Consider the following 18,120-nt stretch of genomic DNA (forward strand, 5'->3'; position numbering starts at 1 on the left):
TTGTCAATCAAACAGATCTTTTTTTGGGGGGTATTAACTAAAACAACTGATGCTTTTGTTTCAGTCTCAGCAATACATGTCCTACAAATCAAGATCACAGTGTACAGTCTGACCTCAAAAAGCAAAATTTTCCCACCCATGATTATGATGCACTATGTGGTCAAGGCTGATAGTGAGTCTACTTGGATCCATTTGGATATTAGACATATTGACACACAGATCCAAGGTCTGCATTAATAGAACGGGACTCTACAAAACCTGATTTTGTTGGGCAGTATTTGTTGAGCGAGACTGTTCCTCCCTTAATTTCCCCACCCACTTTTCCCAGTCTTTCAGTTTGTAGAATCAAATCAGCAACCTTCCACAAAACCTCTTGTCTAATCTCCAGATTACACACCCCTCACACTGCAGGGGAGGGACGCTCAGGCAGGCAGAACAGGGCCCAGATGCCCAGCTATGGATAAGGTTTTTTGATAGAGCCCCCACCACCACTTCACCCCCATCTCTTCTCCTTCCCGATGCCTTCTCCATAAACAATGAAAAGTTAATGAAGAGGTAACTTAATGATGTAATGAATATGGCGGAGCCCAAGGTCAAAGCTGGCTACAGTCTGGAGCTGGGCACAAGACAGGGCCAGGTGATAACACATGGTTTTATATGCCTCTCTCTCTCTCTCTCTCTCACTCACACACACACACACACACACACACAGACAGTCACAGGAACACAGTCTCAGTATGCATGTAGATCTTAATATTATTTGTCAACTGGAATTGAGAGAACAATCCTTGGTTTGGAATTGTCTGTGGAAATATTCTTTGTTGCTTACCTCTGTGCATCTGCATCTTTTGTGTGTGAGATGGAGGGAGAGAGGTGTGTGTGTGTGTGTGTGTGAGTAGGAATGGAAGGATAAGGGTGTTTGAAGTACTGTGGGTAGTAAGAGTAGAGGGGTGTTTATGCATTTTTTTAAAGTTTTTATGTGCATGTGCAGCTGTGTGTGTTTGTGGCTTTTGCATTCTTTCCTCTGTGTGTGCAATAAACACGTGTATATGTGTGCGGGTGTGCACGTGTGTGTGTTTGGCAGTACAGGGGCTTGTTCTGATGTTGGAGCTGGTGATTAAAAATTGAAAAGGTTTGAATGACACAGTAGAGGATTTGGCAGAGCCAGGTACGATCAATAGAACTCTGGTGAATGGCCACTACCTCTACTTGTTGGGCTTGAGGGCACTTGGGAATGTGTTTGTGTGTGTGTGTGTTTAAGGCAGAGAAAAAGTGCGTTGGAGGTGTGTACATTATGACTTTATATAGTCAGTAAAGACATTATTTTTCTTGCAGCACTTTAACCTTGAGGTTGTTTTGGACCAGCTTTGCTGCATTCAATTCAACATCTGGAGTACATAGTGTGTAAGCATCTGTGTGACAGTGGCTGGTCATATGTCAGCAGAGACAATGCCAACCCAACACATCCAGTTCATTGGGAAACAAAGTACAGTGCATGAGTATAATCAAAAGAAGAAGGGGCAACGACAGTATGTAGGAGAAGGAAAGATGATAAGAGAAGAGGGAGACAGTAGGAGAGTGCGGTTTACCCAGCAGCTAGGTGCTCTTTATCTTCGATCTGTTTGGCCTCCACTGGGCTAAAGAAGTGTCTATGCCTCACTTTATCCCCTTATAGCCTCTCACACCACAACATATGGGAGAGGGGAGGAGGAGACTGAGACAGGGCAGAGGAAGATAGAGAGGGAGGAAAGTCTAGGAAAGGAAAATGACTGCAAGAAGGAAAGAAATGAAGGAACAGGGAAGGTGGGGGTGCACCAGGAAGCACAGACTTACTGAAGGACGAAGAATTTGTATTTTCATTGTGCCGGTCAGCCAGCATGCAAATGCAGAGACTGGCAGGCTTGCTAACTAGTTTTGATAACTTACAGTATATAGGCTTTGTACCATTAGTTAAGTCCTCTATCATTCATTGTAACACAAACTTGTCCTTAGTCAAGGGTAAAATTGTATGTCTTTGGCTCTGCCTGTTGACCCTCACGAAGTATATTATTTTTACGTCCCGAGCAGCTACACCAATAAGAAACTATTGTTTAACTAAAACACAGATATTCCACAGTAATTTGGTGTGTCTGGTGAGAGGTTTTGTTTAAGGAAAGTGTTGTGTGACATTTATATGTCGCAGAGAATAGATGTAGCCAGCAGCACAGACATACAGCTACAGTGAGCATACAGTGTAAAGGCAGACATGGGTCATGTTGGTGGCTTCCTCTCACATTTTGTAGATTCCACCTTTCTCAGTCAAATCCACAGAGAAAATAAGAATGTTTTCTCATGTGTGTTTCTCATCATAATGATGTCACCAAGCATTTAATAGAGTGCAGCTTCTTCTGGTGGCAGTGTAAGGTGTTGTCTCCTCTCTGTGTTGACATTTTCATAACTATAAAGTGTTGGTTTTCTTCTCTTAAAATTTAAAACTGTTCTGTTTTTCCCCTACACACATGTTGCATATAGATTGACACACAAAATCTTTCAGTCAACTTGCCTAGTTATTTCTTTAATGAATCCTGACAAAGCTAAAAGGCCATTTTAGAGTGATTTCCCCCAATAAGATGTGGATGTGATGACCACATTGCACTTGTGTTTTTCTCAGCCTCATTGTACCAAAAATGGGCCCAAATATTACCTGACTTCTTTTCCAAAGTTGCTGTCATTGTTAAAAGAAGCACAATGCCTTATACAATGTCCAGTTTTTAAGAAAATGCAGGTTGAAAGAATAGCCACTGGCCCGCATTTAAAAGATAATCCCAGTTTATTTTAGCCTAGACTATTTCCTCTAAAAATGTGGCCATTGTGACCTTATGGGTCATGCTAACTTTCACTGCGCCAACTTTCACTGCTGCTACACTGTCTTCTGAGGAAAAACACTACATGCAATAGTGGATTTTCTACTGAAGTATTATAGGGGAAGAGTCATTTCACTGTAGTAGTCAGCCATATTTATTTGAACTGGAGTAAACAGACGAGGCGCTAAATCAAACAGGCAACAAGACGAACCATGAAAGACAACGTATTTCAGGAAGTTGGTGCTGTTTCTGCTGTCACTGCTCTCCACAGCTGACGAGAAGGAAAACTTGTGCTGCAGATAGTGGGACCTGTTGATTCCAGACTCTTGAAAAAAAATAGATTTGACCATGGATGACAGTAATCCCAGCAGTGTAACTACAAGAACTGATTTTGTGGAGCTTAGCAAAAGGTGGAATGAGATTGGCGTACAGTGTGTTAAAGTGTCAAAAGCAAGTTGTTTGGCCTTCAATCCCTGAGGCTTATAGTAGGTTTTGGTGTGTGAAGTCTTTGTACGCAGCAGTGCCCATGGTGTCACTCACATTAACCCTTTATTGAAATCCATTTGTTGAAGTGTTTTTTGGTGGCTCAGCAGGCTGCAGCAGTGCAGCTATATTTGCTCACAACCTTTGTCATGAGTCATACTCTCCCTCTTGTGCATGTTTTTGCTGTCAATCTTCTCTGTGTTCTAAAAGCAGAGTATACTAAACTTATCCCAAGGGGATCTGTGATCCATCTGATCTGCTGGGCTCGATAATGCGCTGGCACCGTAAGACACTGTAGATATTATAAACATGGATGCTCTATTATTACATGATAAGAACAGAATATCTGCTGTGAGTGTTTTAAAAAGGTCATAGAATCAGAATCAGAAATATTTCTGAACTGAACTGGACTGTTTTGCATACTGTTTATATTATCACATTGCATTCTCATTTTAACCCATAATGCAGCTTGAATGTGGTTTTAATTAGCATTTATGGTTTGTGTTTATAAGGGACACTTTAACTAAGATGTGCATAAGACCTCACAGTGAAGATAAACATGTGCCTTATTGTCTGGTTTCAGTATAAATTTGTCTTGTGTCCAATGTCCAACTCTGCAGTTGCAGTCACATACAGAGAAAAAAACACGAACAAGAAATGTAGCTGTTTATTTGCTGACAGCTAACACCAGTTTAGCCTTCCACTTTTAATACTCAAACGTGGCTTCCTGTCTACCAAGTTAGCAAATCATTTTCTTTATAAGGAAATGTTAAATACTGTGAAACCACCATAGGCCGTGATCATGTTCGACGCAAGAGATAGCTCTAAATAGACACAGTGCAAGCATGCTCAACATGTAGGTTTTGATAGGACACTTGTGTTGCACAGTTTGATTCTCTAAGTTGTATTGTTAGCCTGCAAGAAACACCTGTGTATGTTGAGCGCTGTGTTAACTCCAGGTCATTTGATAGTGTAAACACGCAATCTCCCCATCAAATTCCATTAAACTCTGTAAGAACACAAACACACACTCCAAAAAGAAGCCCCCAAGCAGCGGCATTAAACATGTGCTCTCATTTGGACATAAATAATGTGATCTTACTCTCATAAATCATGCTGAGATTGTACATTTGGCCCAGGCAAAGGCTTCAGGTTCGCACAGACCTTCTGTAAACAGGTTCTCCTTCAGCCTCTCACAACTTCAGTATGAGTCAGTAGATGTGTGAGACTGTGTTTGTGTGTGTATATGTGTGTATGCAAGGTTACCGGGCTTGATCCATTTTAAAAAGAGTCTTGCTGTAATCAAAAACAATAACCGCTCAAAGCATAAACTCTTCCAAAGCCCCCCTCCCTCCACACACACACTCCCCCACCCTCCCCTTGAAGTATGAAATAATATTCTGTGTGTGGGCCCTGACCGAATGCTGAGAACGCAAACATTTCACAATAAAGTTGTTTAAATAAAGGCCTTGGCATAGATGGCTGGGAGATAAAGGACATGCTGCGTTAATTACAAGCGCCCGTTAAAATAAACCGCCGTTATAAAATATGACTCTCTCCCTCTCCCATTCTTGGGGATTTGAACCTATAAAATGTCACAGAGGTGTGCACCTCAGATGTGCTGTTTGGAGACCAAACACAAAAGCAGCTCCTCTGGTTGGAGATTGGGAAAGAGTGATACACAGACAGACAAGAAAGAGAAAGAGGGGAAGGGGGCAAGATCCATAAAAAAACACAACAGAGCTCTACAATCAACAAAGAAAGCAGTGTTTACTCTGCATTTAAAGACTTATGAATTCTTCTCGCCCCCGCCTTGCCATTGCGTGGCATTAACTGAAAGGGAAAATAGCCCAGTTAAGCACCCAGTTTATTATTCTTCAAACTCTTGTCTGAAAAGTAATATGCTTTAAAGGCACAGTAAATGTGCTGTTGCTCTCCCCCTGTATCTGTTTCAGCCTTTCCCTTACCAAGCGGTATGTGTGTATGCGTGTGTGTGTGTGTGTGTGTGTGTGTGTGTGTGTGTGTGTGTGTGTGTGTGTATAAGTGAGTAAAGTTACATCGCAAAGAGAGGCAGAGAGATGGATTATTTTTCCTGAAGGATGGACTTAAGTTTCTGCTCTCTGCTGCTGGGTGGCCCACTCCTCTTTAGCCGTGTTAACATAAGAATAGAGTAGTGGCCAGGGGGTGAGGGAGGGGTGGGGTAGCTGGGTAGCCGGTTTAAATTATTCTGCGCCTCCGCTGCTGCATAGCAGGAGCTGTTGTTATCCACTTAGAACATCAGACAATTTGTTCCTTCTCCCTCTCTCTTCTCTCCCTCTCTCAACCCTGTGGGTGTCTTTATTCTGGACCCTTTTGTACAAGTGTTATGTTATAACGCCTGTCCGGGCCAAGTTGTACCCTGTTCCCTACCACTTGCATGCTTTTTCTATTCTGCATTTTTAATTCAGATAACTTGTGTTGCTTTGAAATCTGGTCAGATTTTAACCCCTTCAAACACAAAGTCAGAATTTTAGTTCTTTTAGTTGATTTGCAGGACAACGTGTTTTACCTCAGACTGAGCTAAACTAATCAAGCCCCCGTTGCAGGGAAGCGATTCTACCCTCGTGAAGATTACCTCAAAAATCTAAATATCAAATGTTAACTCTCCCTACCACGGGCTGTCATCCAAGCTCAGTGACGAGCGCTGTGATGCTTGCAGGCCCAGATGAGGAATGCAGTTATGAGGAGATGTTTGTATACATTCAGCCTGTGCCTTGGAAAGCAGTGATGGTGGTTGAGCACAGCTTAAAGACATCTGGATGCGATGAAATGCCATTTGTCTAAACAATCAAGAGTCTTACCAAAGCCACCCAAAGTGTGCTGTGCTTTTAGTACATACTTGTGCAATGTGCTTCAACAGAAACTGTTATTGACAAATATTTCATTGCGACAGCCTCATGAGATCTCAAAACAAGTTTTTTTTTTAACATCATTCCAGCTCTCTGCTGTAAACATAAAGCATTTGTGAAAATGAATGAGATGTGGTCAAGTTGATTTAAAAGGGGAGGAGGTGGAAAGAAAGAGATACATAAAACCATGGTGGCATTTGATTATAAGTGAGACTGAGACAAATCAGTGAGATTGTAATCTAAATACTTAAATTTAATGCCCTTTCTTCTTACTAAAAAAAGGAAATATAGTGAATAATAACCACTCACATTCTAGGGTTGAACAAAGCAACAAAGCATTCAAGAGTTTAAATGAAGTTATCGTGCAAAAGATACAAAATCAACATGTCAGGATGGATTTTCTATGCACACCTAAGACACAAAATCACAAGATAAACACCCAGACAGAGAGTGAGCCATCATGTGTCAAAAGAAATGCCACACCTATAGATTATTTCCTCCTTAATTACATTTAAACAAATGGCCTGGGCAGTCGTGGCAGCCAGTGCTGACTATGCCAGTGGCGTGTGTGTCTGTATGTGTGTGGTGGTGGTGGTGGTGGTAGTGAAGGGGGCAGGCAGACATGACTGGGATAATAAGCGTCATGGAATCTAATCAGATTTCTAAGAGGAATTGATTGTTGTGAGGCAGCTGGTGCAGGAGTGGGGTTGACAATAAGCTGAAATTTAAGTGTTAATTTTTATGCTAATCCTCTGGCATCTCTGTGTGATGCAATTTGGTCCAGCAGCCCCTCGACTTTGCGCCGCAGATATGAAATTGTCCCGCGCACAGAGAAAATGTCAGCTTGCCAGACCCTGAAAGCTTGTAATTTATTAGGTATGTTTCTATTAGTATGTGTCACAGTTGTTAGAGAGCCACATGCGCAGGCAGGCAGCCACACCACCTCATTCTCTCCCTCCATCTCCCTCTCTGTCTTTCTCTCTCTACATATATATATATATATCTATCTATATATATATCTATATCTATATATATATATATATATATATATATCACTCTTTCTATGCCTGTACCCCAACTTGCCTCATCCTCCTTTCTCCAGCTTTTTCTCCCAGCATTACACTTCTTTAGCACACATGCACAGGCACGCATGCACACACACACACACAATGACAGAAACCATGCTTGTTCTCAAGATGGTCTCGGCTCAGTGGCTGCTACACTGGGGCCTTAATGTATTATCATATATCGGGTGGTCCTTGCCCCCTGGACAAAAGGCTATTTAATACAATTTAATGACATTCCCAAAGATTGGCGGAGGTGGGGGTGGGGTGGGGTGGGGAATAAAAAAAAAAAAAGAAAGAAAGAAAGGCAGAGGCCCAGATGAAAATAGCATCTGTGTTTTTCATGGCTCACCCATGCAAACATTGCAGTGTAAAATGTGTGACTTTCCCTCCCCTCTCTCTCTGTTTCTCTGTCTGTGTCTCTAGCTGAGGAATAAAATGTAGTTTGGGGGTTGATAGAGCTAAAGAGGAATAGACTTCCAAAATCACCTGCTATCTGAGCCTTGGCAGGTTGCCTAAGGTGTCAAATAGTGGAACTCTTTTACTCTTTACTTTTTCACTTAATTAGAATTAGCAATACCACAATGTAAGAATACTCCATGATACTATTATTCTGCAGGGAGGTTTAACCTTCAAATTCAAATCCCATTTTTGATACTATGTATGGTAATATTTTCAGCAATATTCATTTAGTGTGTTTACATTTTGTACAGTATGTCGTTGTTGTTTTTTTCATTGTAACTGGCATAGTCTGCCTTTCCTGTGCAGTATTTAAAGTGTGTACCCAAATAATTTGTGCACACACTGGACATAATACAGAGGATAAAAGTGTATAATTTTGAATAGAACTCAATGTTTCCTAAAAATTATATTCAAATACTTACTTCAAGATTCTGATTCTGATTACGAATTTGTAACAGCAAATATGTTTTGAGAGGAACATAATGCCACCACTTTTACATTTAAAAAAGAAATCAACATAATAAGGAATGATATTCAATGAATGTGTCTGCAAAGTTTAAAAATGCTCACACAGAACATATTTGCAAAACTGCTAGTGGAAAGTAGGATTAATATTTTTATGGGTATCAATGGAGGCTAGGCGATGGAGGACGCAAAGCTTAATTTAGCAAGTTTGAGTCAGCAAGCTTAATAAATATAATTAAATATTTGAAATGATCAAATGAAATAGCTTTTACTTTTAAGCAGTGTAATATTATTTCAAATGAAGATGTACTGCATGAAATTAACAATAAAAATGAATCTGTGGTCTCTCTGCTAATGGGCACTATCTCAGCCATAATACACACTATTACAACACAAGCTTCTCCATGATCCCACCTCCATCTCAAATGTGAGATGATGTAAAAAGGGTGTAGAGGACAGCACCACACATAAATAATAATAAAATAAAGGCAACATAAAACAACTGAATTCACTAGTGATTGGGTGAGTACCCAGTAAGGACCTCAACAAAAAGAAAGCTGTCCCTGTTTGTGTTTCTCGCTCTTTCAGTAATTCTAAATCTTATTGTTAGTGAGAGACACTTGGCCACTGTATTTCACTGAAAGCATTAAATCAGCCTCCAGCCCTGTCTCCCAGATATTACATTTCTTTACAACTAAACTGCAACAACAAATACCTTCTGTAGGAAATGTAATCGCTGGCTGGATTGTGTTTGGAGGCAACATATTTTTTGAATGAAGTGCTACATTTATTAACAGCAGCTGAGTTGTCTGCTTGGGTCAAAAATGTTGTTTCTAAAGTCACTATGAACTTTTGTCCGTGTTATACCAGACTGCGATCTTTCCCTAAACTTAACCAAGTGCCATGATTGTCTAAACATAACCATAAAAACATTCTGTCAGAATTTTACTGATATACTCGGTATTAACGTATTTGCGACCTGTGAAATACGTAAATAAACAACCAATCGTCATTACGTCAATAGAAAACATAATCTATTTGCAATCATGCTGCCTCAGTGTCATCACAATAATTAATCACCACCTGTGACCAATGGGTATGTTTAGGTAAAACACTTGTAAGTTGCTTTGGATAAAAGCATCTGGCAAATGTGATGTAAATGCGTTTTTAGGCCTAAACCTAACCATGTGCAAGTCCTGCCTGGTATGAAAATGCTGAACTTTGTGGAATGGTAAAAAAAAAAAAAAAAAATGCTGTCAGTGAACATAATCCATGCAGCAATTATGTTTCCTGCAAAACATATTAGGCAATATTTAAATCATAGCTATTGGGAGGCAGGGTTGCTGGGAGCTGTGTTGGTAATAAAGCATTGTTGCTGTTCCCACCAGTAACCACAGGTGTCACCATCTTAAACAGGACTTTAAAATTCTTAAGAATTATAACTTTTAACAAAAATGAAAATATATATTGTATATATATTGTACCCTAATGTCCCCTTTCAGAGTGATACAGTGTTACATACAGGAAATGACAATGCTGTATTATTTTTTATTATTGTATTAACATGTAAACATCATGGAGTGATGCTAATTTTCACTATTTTAGCAATTTTTTAAATATATAATTGGGTAGTTAAGTCTAACTGTATCTATATTTTGTTAGCTCATCATGTGATTTTTAGAATATGACATCTCCAAAGTAAGCTGTGAATATAGCTGTTAAATGAATGTAATGGAATAAAAAGTATGATAGTTCCCTCTAAATCGTAGTGAGTAGTAGCATGAAATAAAAACACTCAGCTAGAACACATTACTTAAGCACTGAGTACTGGTTGTCAGTTTTAGCAGAGGTTCCCTTAGTAAGGGAAATTGGAAAAAGAACCAGGAAAAGATTTTATTTTCCCTAGAATTGTATTCTATTCTACTCTAATTTTAGTCGTCTCCCTCTTTATGTTTAAACACTGCTCACATCGCTATGCTCCCTGCTCATATATTGAGTTAGAAAGCCAGTCAAAACCGTACTCAGTGGGCCCAGAAAACACAGTGAAAGGTTTGGATGCAATTCACATATAGGTCAATTAAATGCAACAACATCTGCTCTCTCCCTACCATTTGCATATAGCATTCATATGTTAATGATGTCCCTTGTTTTTTTTTCTGCATGTGTGTATGTGCATATGTGTTTATGTGTGCTATTTGTTTCTCTCTGTGTGTATTTTTTTTTTCTGTACTTCCTCCCCTCCTCCCCATCTCTTTGTATCACCAAACAAAAAGAGATGCAGAAAATTTGGATTCATACTTCCCTTTAAAAAAAAAACAGATACACCCGTCCTATTTTCACTTCCTCTTGCCTGACGATTAAAGGGGAGGTTAGATGAGTGCCACAGTTGTTCCATTGGCATGCCCCTGATTTCGACAAGAAGCCCCTTTAACAGTAGAGAAGGCAAGGCCCTATCTCTTCTCCAAGCAGCTTAATGCTTTATAAATCAATGATGACACAGATGGACTAGCGATAATCTATTTAGAATGCCTCACAGCAAATATTGTTGTGCAGATGATTAGACAGACAGTTATTTTAACTCAGACCTCTAAACCCAATCTTCTGCTTCTCATGATGCTCCTCAGATTTATAGTTGTAATTTGGGATTTGATATTTTTGTTTTATGAAATAAATTTGGCAAAAAAGAGATGTACAAAATGGTAGTAATTAAAAGTGAAATCAAGTTGTGGCAGAGTGGAGCATGTCTTTGTTTTTGTTTGTCTCTGTGCATGTGTGTGTAAGAGAGGGTATGTGTGTGTGTGTCTTTGGGCAGCTTGAGGAACAAAAGACATGAAGAGGTGCTGGTGTCTGTGCCAAGGCCATAATGATAAGGCATGTTTCTTTAAAGAAGGGGGAGACAGACCTTTAGCAGAATTATATCTCCAGGGCATGTGTGTGTGTGTGTGTGTGTGTGTGTGTGTGTTAGACAGTCTAGTGACACAAAGGGGGTTAATGGCAATCCAGGATCTCTGCCCCTTTTCATGGTCGATGGGTCTCAATTTGGCGTGCAGGGGTGGAGAGGAGGAGGAGGAAGGGAAGAAGAGGAGGAGGAGAAAAGAGCAGTGGAGGAGTGCAAAAATGAAGTGGAGGTTGTCAGACGTGGCAGCTGCTTGGAGGCCCTGATAAATATAAGCCCTTATTGATCGGTTGAAAATGAAAGATCCCCGAGTGGCGTGCAGTATTTAGCTTCTTGTCTGCCTCACGTCAGCGGTGGCCTTGCCTTGGAGGGATAGATTTTCAGCTGTGCCTCCGGGCACCACAGCGAGCCAGCTTTGATTTCATCTTTAACCTTTTTCTGGCTGCATTCCCTTGACCTCTGCAGCGTCGCTTGCTGAATTTGTTAGATTTTCATCTCAACATTGACCCCTGCCCCACCTCATCTTCTTCTTCCTCCCCACACGTCATTGTCTTCTTCTTCATGCTGTATCCTCTGTCCACCTTCCTCTTTCCCTCTTCAGGTCTATATTTCATTATCACCTCTGCCTCTAATCTTTCCCCTCCACTGTTTCTCCCTCTAGGTGGCCATTCCAGTAAGCAGTAGTCAGTCAGGAGTGACAGTGAGAGGCCAGTTGATCCTGACAGACAGGTTGGACTCCAGTATGCAGCTGGTGTGTTAAGGTAAGCTCACACACTATGCCTGTAACCTGTAGCAAAATGCTCCCAACTTGAAGATTTTTCACATTTTTCTAAACCCTGTATGATATTTGCTTCTCACACTGTAAGGATAAAAGAACAAGACACATACACACAAATAAATGCACACAAACACTCACACACTCCAACTGTTTGTCATTCACTCACCATTTAGTCTTATCCCCAAAGGCACTTTCTTAAACCAAAACACACACATGCACACAGAGACTGTCACACAGCTACAGTACACTGCTTGCTATGTGCGCAGACAGAACTTGTAACAATCTGGATTGTGATAATCTATGATAATCATCCACCACATGCCACCTAAAAACGCACATGGGTGGCATTCAACACCCACACTGGCACATTGGTTCCGTGCATCTTGCCTCCCTCTCCTGCTCTCCCCAATGTCACTACCTCCAGCGTCAATGTCACTACTTTGTTCCTTATTTCTTTTTTATGTATGAGGAGGCTTGCGCTATAACACACCGCAAAGGGGGAAATAGGAACAAATCTTGAACAATTTATGTTTGGCATTAGTGTAATTGAATCCCACTCGTATATCAAAGAAAGAAAGTTGCGAGGTGTGGGTGATATAAATGCAAGCTAGGGATCCATGAAAACACAGATCTGTCCCTCCCCTTTTCCTTGTCTTCTGAACAATGTCTCCCATCTCTTTTTTTTAATTCTCTCCCTCTCTCCCCTCCTTTAGCTAGATGGATGATAAATTCCCAGCCAGAGAGCCAGCAACAGCTGTTGGCAGACAGGCCTGATATGAGAATAGCAGCATAGGATGAGCAGGCATTAAAAATTAATATGCTATTTAGCCTAGGTGTATTTTAGGTATTTGACATTTTCATGTCCGGGACAGACAAAATTTATTCATAGTACAGAAAAAAAAAAAAAAAATAAAAATAGGAAGAGAGGAAGAGGTTTAGGGAGGGGGAGGAGGGGATGGGGACGTGAAAAGGGGAGTGCAGGGAACACTAGATGGGGCGGGGGGCGGGGGAAGGTGTTTGACAAAACCTTATATGTCAGTAGAATGTAAGAGGGCTGGTAGTGATGATCACACCACGCAAAACTCTCTCACTTTTATTTACTCATGGAAGGTCCACCTGAAAGATGAGTGCATGTACAAACAGTACAATAGCCAGCCTAACATTAAAATGTTGATACAATATGCTGTGCTAGAACTGAAAACCTGTGTAGTCCTCTTTCACTGCTCCCACAGTACTTCAGTAACTTACAACATCCATTACAGCAGTATTCAAAGCTGGTTACATATTGTGTTTTCCACTTAATTTCTCATCAAAATAGTTTTTCATGACATTTTAATATTTTATGAGTTTTAATAGAACATTTTGGTATTGCAAACTGACCTCACTAGAAAAAAATGTCAGTGTTATTCTGTATTCAAACACAGCCTATATTTAGTTTAGCTTAAAGGTTCATTCTTGACCTTGGAAACAGCAGTTTAACAATAAATTATCATCACAAGGTCCACTGATATTGTGTTTCTGAAGCTTCCAGCCATATTTCATGGCCTTTCTCAGTGGATGGAGTTGCTCAGTCGTCATGGAGATGGTTCAGTTGTTATAATGTGATTTAAGTATGTAATTTAGTCACTTGATAATAGGTGGTTTTACTTGGGGGAGATCATAACCCTTATCCATCCTTGAACAGAGACAGTGGTTATGATCTCCATCCATATAAGACCGCCCATTATCATGTGACCAAAATTCCATTGTTGGTCATGTGTTAGTAAGTGGAGCTTGTGATGAGAATTTCTCGTCAAACATTCATTTACATTTTCCTGACAAGCAAACTCTTCAGGTTGTGTGAATAATAACTATTTTATTTCAGAAGCAAAAGGTGGAAGTAGTGTGACTTTACACTGCAAAACCTCTAAGGAAGGAAGTCGGGTAAATGGTTTGCTCAACCAAGCATGTGACTTTGACACAGGAGGCTGCTGCTCGCATTCCCCCATTTTTTAACAACAGTCATTATTGGTTTCTTTTAACCATGACCGCATTCTTTTCCTAACCTTAACCAAGTAGTTTTGTGCCTAACCAGTTCTTAACTATAGTCCTGGCAGATCAGAAAATTGTCATGTTGTATGAATCTGTTTTGTAACAGTTCTTGTTCTTTATGATGGTTTTGGAAGACCAGCTGGGTGAGCCAGAGCAGAAAACATATGGATTGTTTAAGGAGGCAATGACAAACAGCCTTTTCAATCATTTAGGTTGTGCAACTAGTTGTTAAGTATCACGTAAAAGATGTCAGGTTTGGTTTAAGAAGTCTTTTGGAAGCTGTTGTCTTAGAGCAACACTCTCTGCAGACATTTCAGTACCAAGAAGAGGACACCATGTGAACAGTTAATGTGTGTTAGGGTTGACATTGATCCCCTTGCAAGTTGACAAAAAAGGTTGATACAATGGCAACAGTCATTTTGACAGATGACTGTAAATGTGTCAAAGAACAGAGAGCCTAGCACTAAGGCCAAATTTGGACTTTTGGATCAGTTTGTCTCAGTTCTTTAGCTTTAGAGAAAAAATGTACAGTTGATTCGATGATGAGGAACAAAAAAAGAAATAATTTAGATGTAGAGTAGCAATATCTAGTCTTCTCATTTCACCAGATTAGAAATTTAAATTCCAGCTGTCAGTACAGATGAAGTACTCAGCAATGTAAACGTTACATTCTTTTCAATTATAATCATGATTAAATACAGTTCCACTGAAAAATACACCGCACATACAGAAATTTTGTAGAGTTTGGCAACAAACTAAAACCATTTTTATGTTGCATATATTTTGGTCTTGAATCTCAGACTCCCAGGATAATGTATTACTACTGAGCCACTCTTCTGCAGTCAAACACAAGACCCTGGGACATCCAGACAGTAAAAGTACAAGTCCCATGCTGAGCCATGCCAGGACCTCTCTTTCTGTTATCTCTCCCTCTCTGTCTCACTCCCTGTCTCTCCCTCTCCCTCTCTCTCCCTCCTTGGTGATTAATGGCTAATGCTGCTCTAGTACATCTCTATATCCCTCCTCATCCCTCCCTCGCTAATCATTGTGAAATCTTAGACATGGCCTGGATTTGGCCTCCTGGAGAAAAAAGGGGCATTGAATTGGATTGGTGAAGGGGGCAATTTCCACCTCCCACAGCATCTATATCTTCTGTTTTTTTCTTTTTCATTTTTAAATCTCTTTTTCAGCATATTTTTACACTTTTACTCTTTTTTCATCGAGATTTAGGTCAGTCAGGTGGGGTAGAGACACTTTCCTCCTCTTTACAGTCCCCGGGTACAATCCAACTTTATTACAGTTTATGACACTTATAAAGCTGTTTTCTACAAATCAAAATTCATGTCTTGTCTTGTGACAACACTATCTTAACTCAAGGTCCACTTAATAGCTTTTTCCAGAGCTTTCAACACAAACCTGTCTCTTAAGGATGGCCTTTGGCATTGTGAATGTGATCAGCCGCTGTGGACTTTCTCCAGCCAACCACTGATTCCATGACAACTCTACGAACCAATGTAAATTTAACCAATTAAACCTTAAGAGAATCCATATCTCAAATTGTACTTAATTTAGTTAATTTGTCAGGAATGAATTTTCACTCTCAGATTTATTAGGTATATTAGGTGTATTTATTACTTAGGTACTGTTAAGTACACAGTATATCCAAGGAGTCTTGAAGAAATGTAAATAGGAGTTGATAAATAGATTAAATGGCTGTCATGACTGAAAGGCAGATTTGAACCCATGTAATCACAATCACCTGCTCTCACTCACCAGCCAACAGTGTCACAACAGTACATTAGAATCGCTTCTCATTGTCTTAATTCAGACATCTGGTTTAGCATTTAGCCTTCGTCCAGCTCTTTCCTGTTGCACCCTTCACTTCTCTTTTTTACCTCTTTGTCTGCTAATTATTTTATTTCCTTTATTTTTTCCACTGTCTTCCTCCCTCTCACCTTTTCCATTACTTCTACGCTCAGCTGAAACTCCCCGTCGCCGTACAGCACAGTACTGTATATACGCTGACTGTTATTACCTTGGGGAACATTTAGCAGCTCCGTGTTTAACACCATAACCTCCGCTACATCAGCATCGGCAACGGAGGAAAAAACCTGGGAGGTGGAAACTAGAGACGGCTCGTGTTAGGCGAGCGTTCGACTGATCACCACGATAAAGATGACAAGAGAGAGAGGGAGAGAGAGCATGTGACAAGACTGCTTTATTTCAACCTATTGGATGATCAATGATTCTTAAGGGGAGGGATAATTTCTTGCGATATCTCTCACTACAAAGTAAATAGAAATCAAAGCCCTTCAAGCTCTGAGACAAAAGCACTATATGAAAGAAACTATCTTGACAACTCCTTCATTTCTGCTCTTTTTTTTCCCTCTGTACTTCCCATTGATTTCATGTAACCGGTGTTAAGTGAAACTATTTGAGAAACAATGGATCCACTTGACTTTCTGTCTCAGATTGGCTCCCAGTATAGTCAAATAACGCCTCTAGTAAATCTATCTTTGGTAGTACTTGTGTTTTTATTATTCCTCATTATGTGATCAGATTTTGTTTGATATCCATTCAACACATTAAAAGTTAAATTGAGACATCAAGCAAAGTCTTTTTTCCCCTGTGAGATGTTCACAGTTTGTGTTGCAGTGTGGTTTTTAAAGTTTTGCGATGGCCAATGTGCCTTTGAGTCTGCAGCCTCTTGGCAGATTACTGTCACTCCCTATCATTCAGATACTCCCACCATCTCCAGACTAACATATTGTACACAACAAGCAGCCCCCCTCCTTCACATCACCCACCTTACCCAGCAACGCTCACTGCAGCCCACTCATTCCCCCTCTCTCCGATAGGGATCTGTGGACATTGATGTCTGTCTCATAGGAGGTTTAGAGGGGTAGGGTGCACAACTTGACAGATAACAGGACTACCAAAGGAGTCAAAATCGAGTCATGTCCATGTCCATCAGTGTGCTGTGATGAGCGTGCACGGGAGAAAAAAGTGCATGCACGTGGACCAACATTGACAGCAGCTCAGGGAGAGACAGGGAAGGACTGTCAGATGATTACAAAAGGGAAAAAAGTGTTCAGGGAGGTTGGGCTCTGAGACAGGAGCTCTCTCTCTCTCTCTCTCTCTCTCTCTCACACACACACACACACACACACACACACATCTCCATCCATTCATTCAGGGGGGTTTTCTGCCCGTCCCATCATCCTCCCAGGATATCAAGTTGTAATTGATATATGGGCTTGGCTGTCTCTCCCCACCTCACTCACATACGTGTGTGTGTCTTTGGGTCGACTTATCTAGATTTCACCCATGATTCTTCCTATTGCCCACTCTGCGGGCTAACCAGCGACTTCCCCGTGTGGGATGGACAGAGATAGATGAGCAGAAGGAAAAAGACCCTAAAAAAGAAAAGAAAAAAAAAACACACAAAAAGGTCCATCATTCCACAAATAGCCTAATGTGTTATCAAAGTAACTTCCAGCATATTAGCAACAAGACGCCCCAACCCCCTCATATCCTCTGCCCCCCCCCCCCTTCCAGCACCCACCACCTCCCTCTCCTCCTTTGTGGCGTTGCTCGCTCGCCTCGGCAAGCTTCCTGAATTAAACTGCCGGCTTCCTGTTCTTTTATATGCACGGCCACATCTGGGGCACCCGCTCGCAGGGCCCCGCCGCTTAATAACAATCACCTTCCCTTTCACTCGGCCCTGATTGTTTCTAATTCTCCCTGACAGATAGTAGCTGACAAGCCGCCCGCACCTCCCTCCCTCCGTGACCCGAGCTCACTCAGCACACTTATAAGGCCTGTCATTTTTAATATTTGATTTTCACTTCGTAAAAAGTTATGTGTTTTAGAGCTGCCACAGCCACAGCCACCATCGCCACCCCCACCCACCCACCCCAACCCCCCACTCCCTTCCCCAGTTGTATGATGAAATCAGTATTTAACTGAAACCACGTAGAACGACCATCCCTCCCTTTCTGCTTTTTCTTGGCTGTTTCAATTTATCCCTTCTTTAAGCTTCCTGCTTCCCATCTCTTCTTCCTCCCCTCTTATTAATTGTCTTTCTTTATTTATCTCTTTTTGTCATCATCATTTCCAACTTCTCTTTTCTTTTTGTCTCTTTCATTCAATCTCTTCCTCACTCTTACTTTTAAGGACAAGACAAAGAATGTAGTGGGATTGTACAGAC

General features: G+C 40.8%; 1 protein-coding gene across 3 annotated transcripts in view; it reads left to right on the forward strand.

Moving 5' to 3' along the window:
* Positions 1–18,120, forward strand: part of znf536 (zinc finger protein 536) — a 219,115-nt gene that overhangs the window by 68,425 nt on the left and 132,570 nt on the right. For all 3 annotated transcript variants that reach the window (XM_018692859.2, XM_051076255.1, XM_018692858.2), the window contains exon 4: positions 11,763–11,862. The gene's annotated coding sequence lies outside the window, so the exon portion shown is untranslated. The remainder of the gene's footprint in view (positions 1–11,762; positions 11,863–18,120) is intronic.

This window comes from Lates calcarifer, linkage group LG2, assembly GCF_001640805.2.
Source record: "Lates calcarifer isolate ASB-BC8 linkage group LG2, TLL_Latcal_v3, whole genome shotgun sequence".
Lineage (NCBI taxonomy): Eukaryota > Metazoa > Chordata > Actinopteri > Centropomidae > Lates > Lates calcarifer.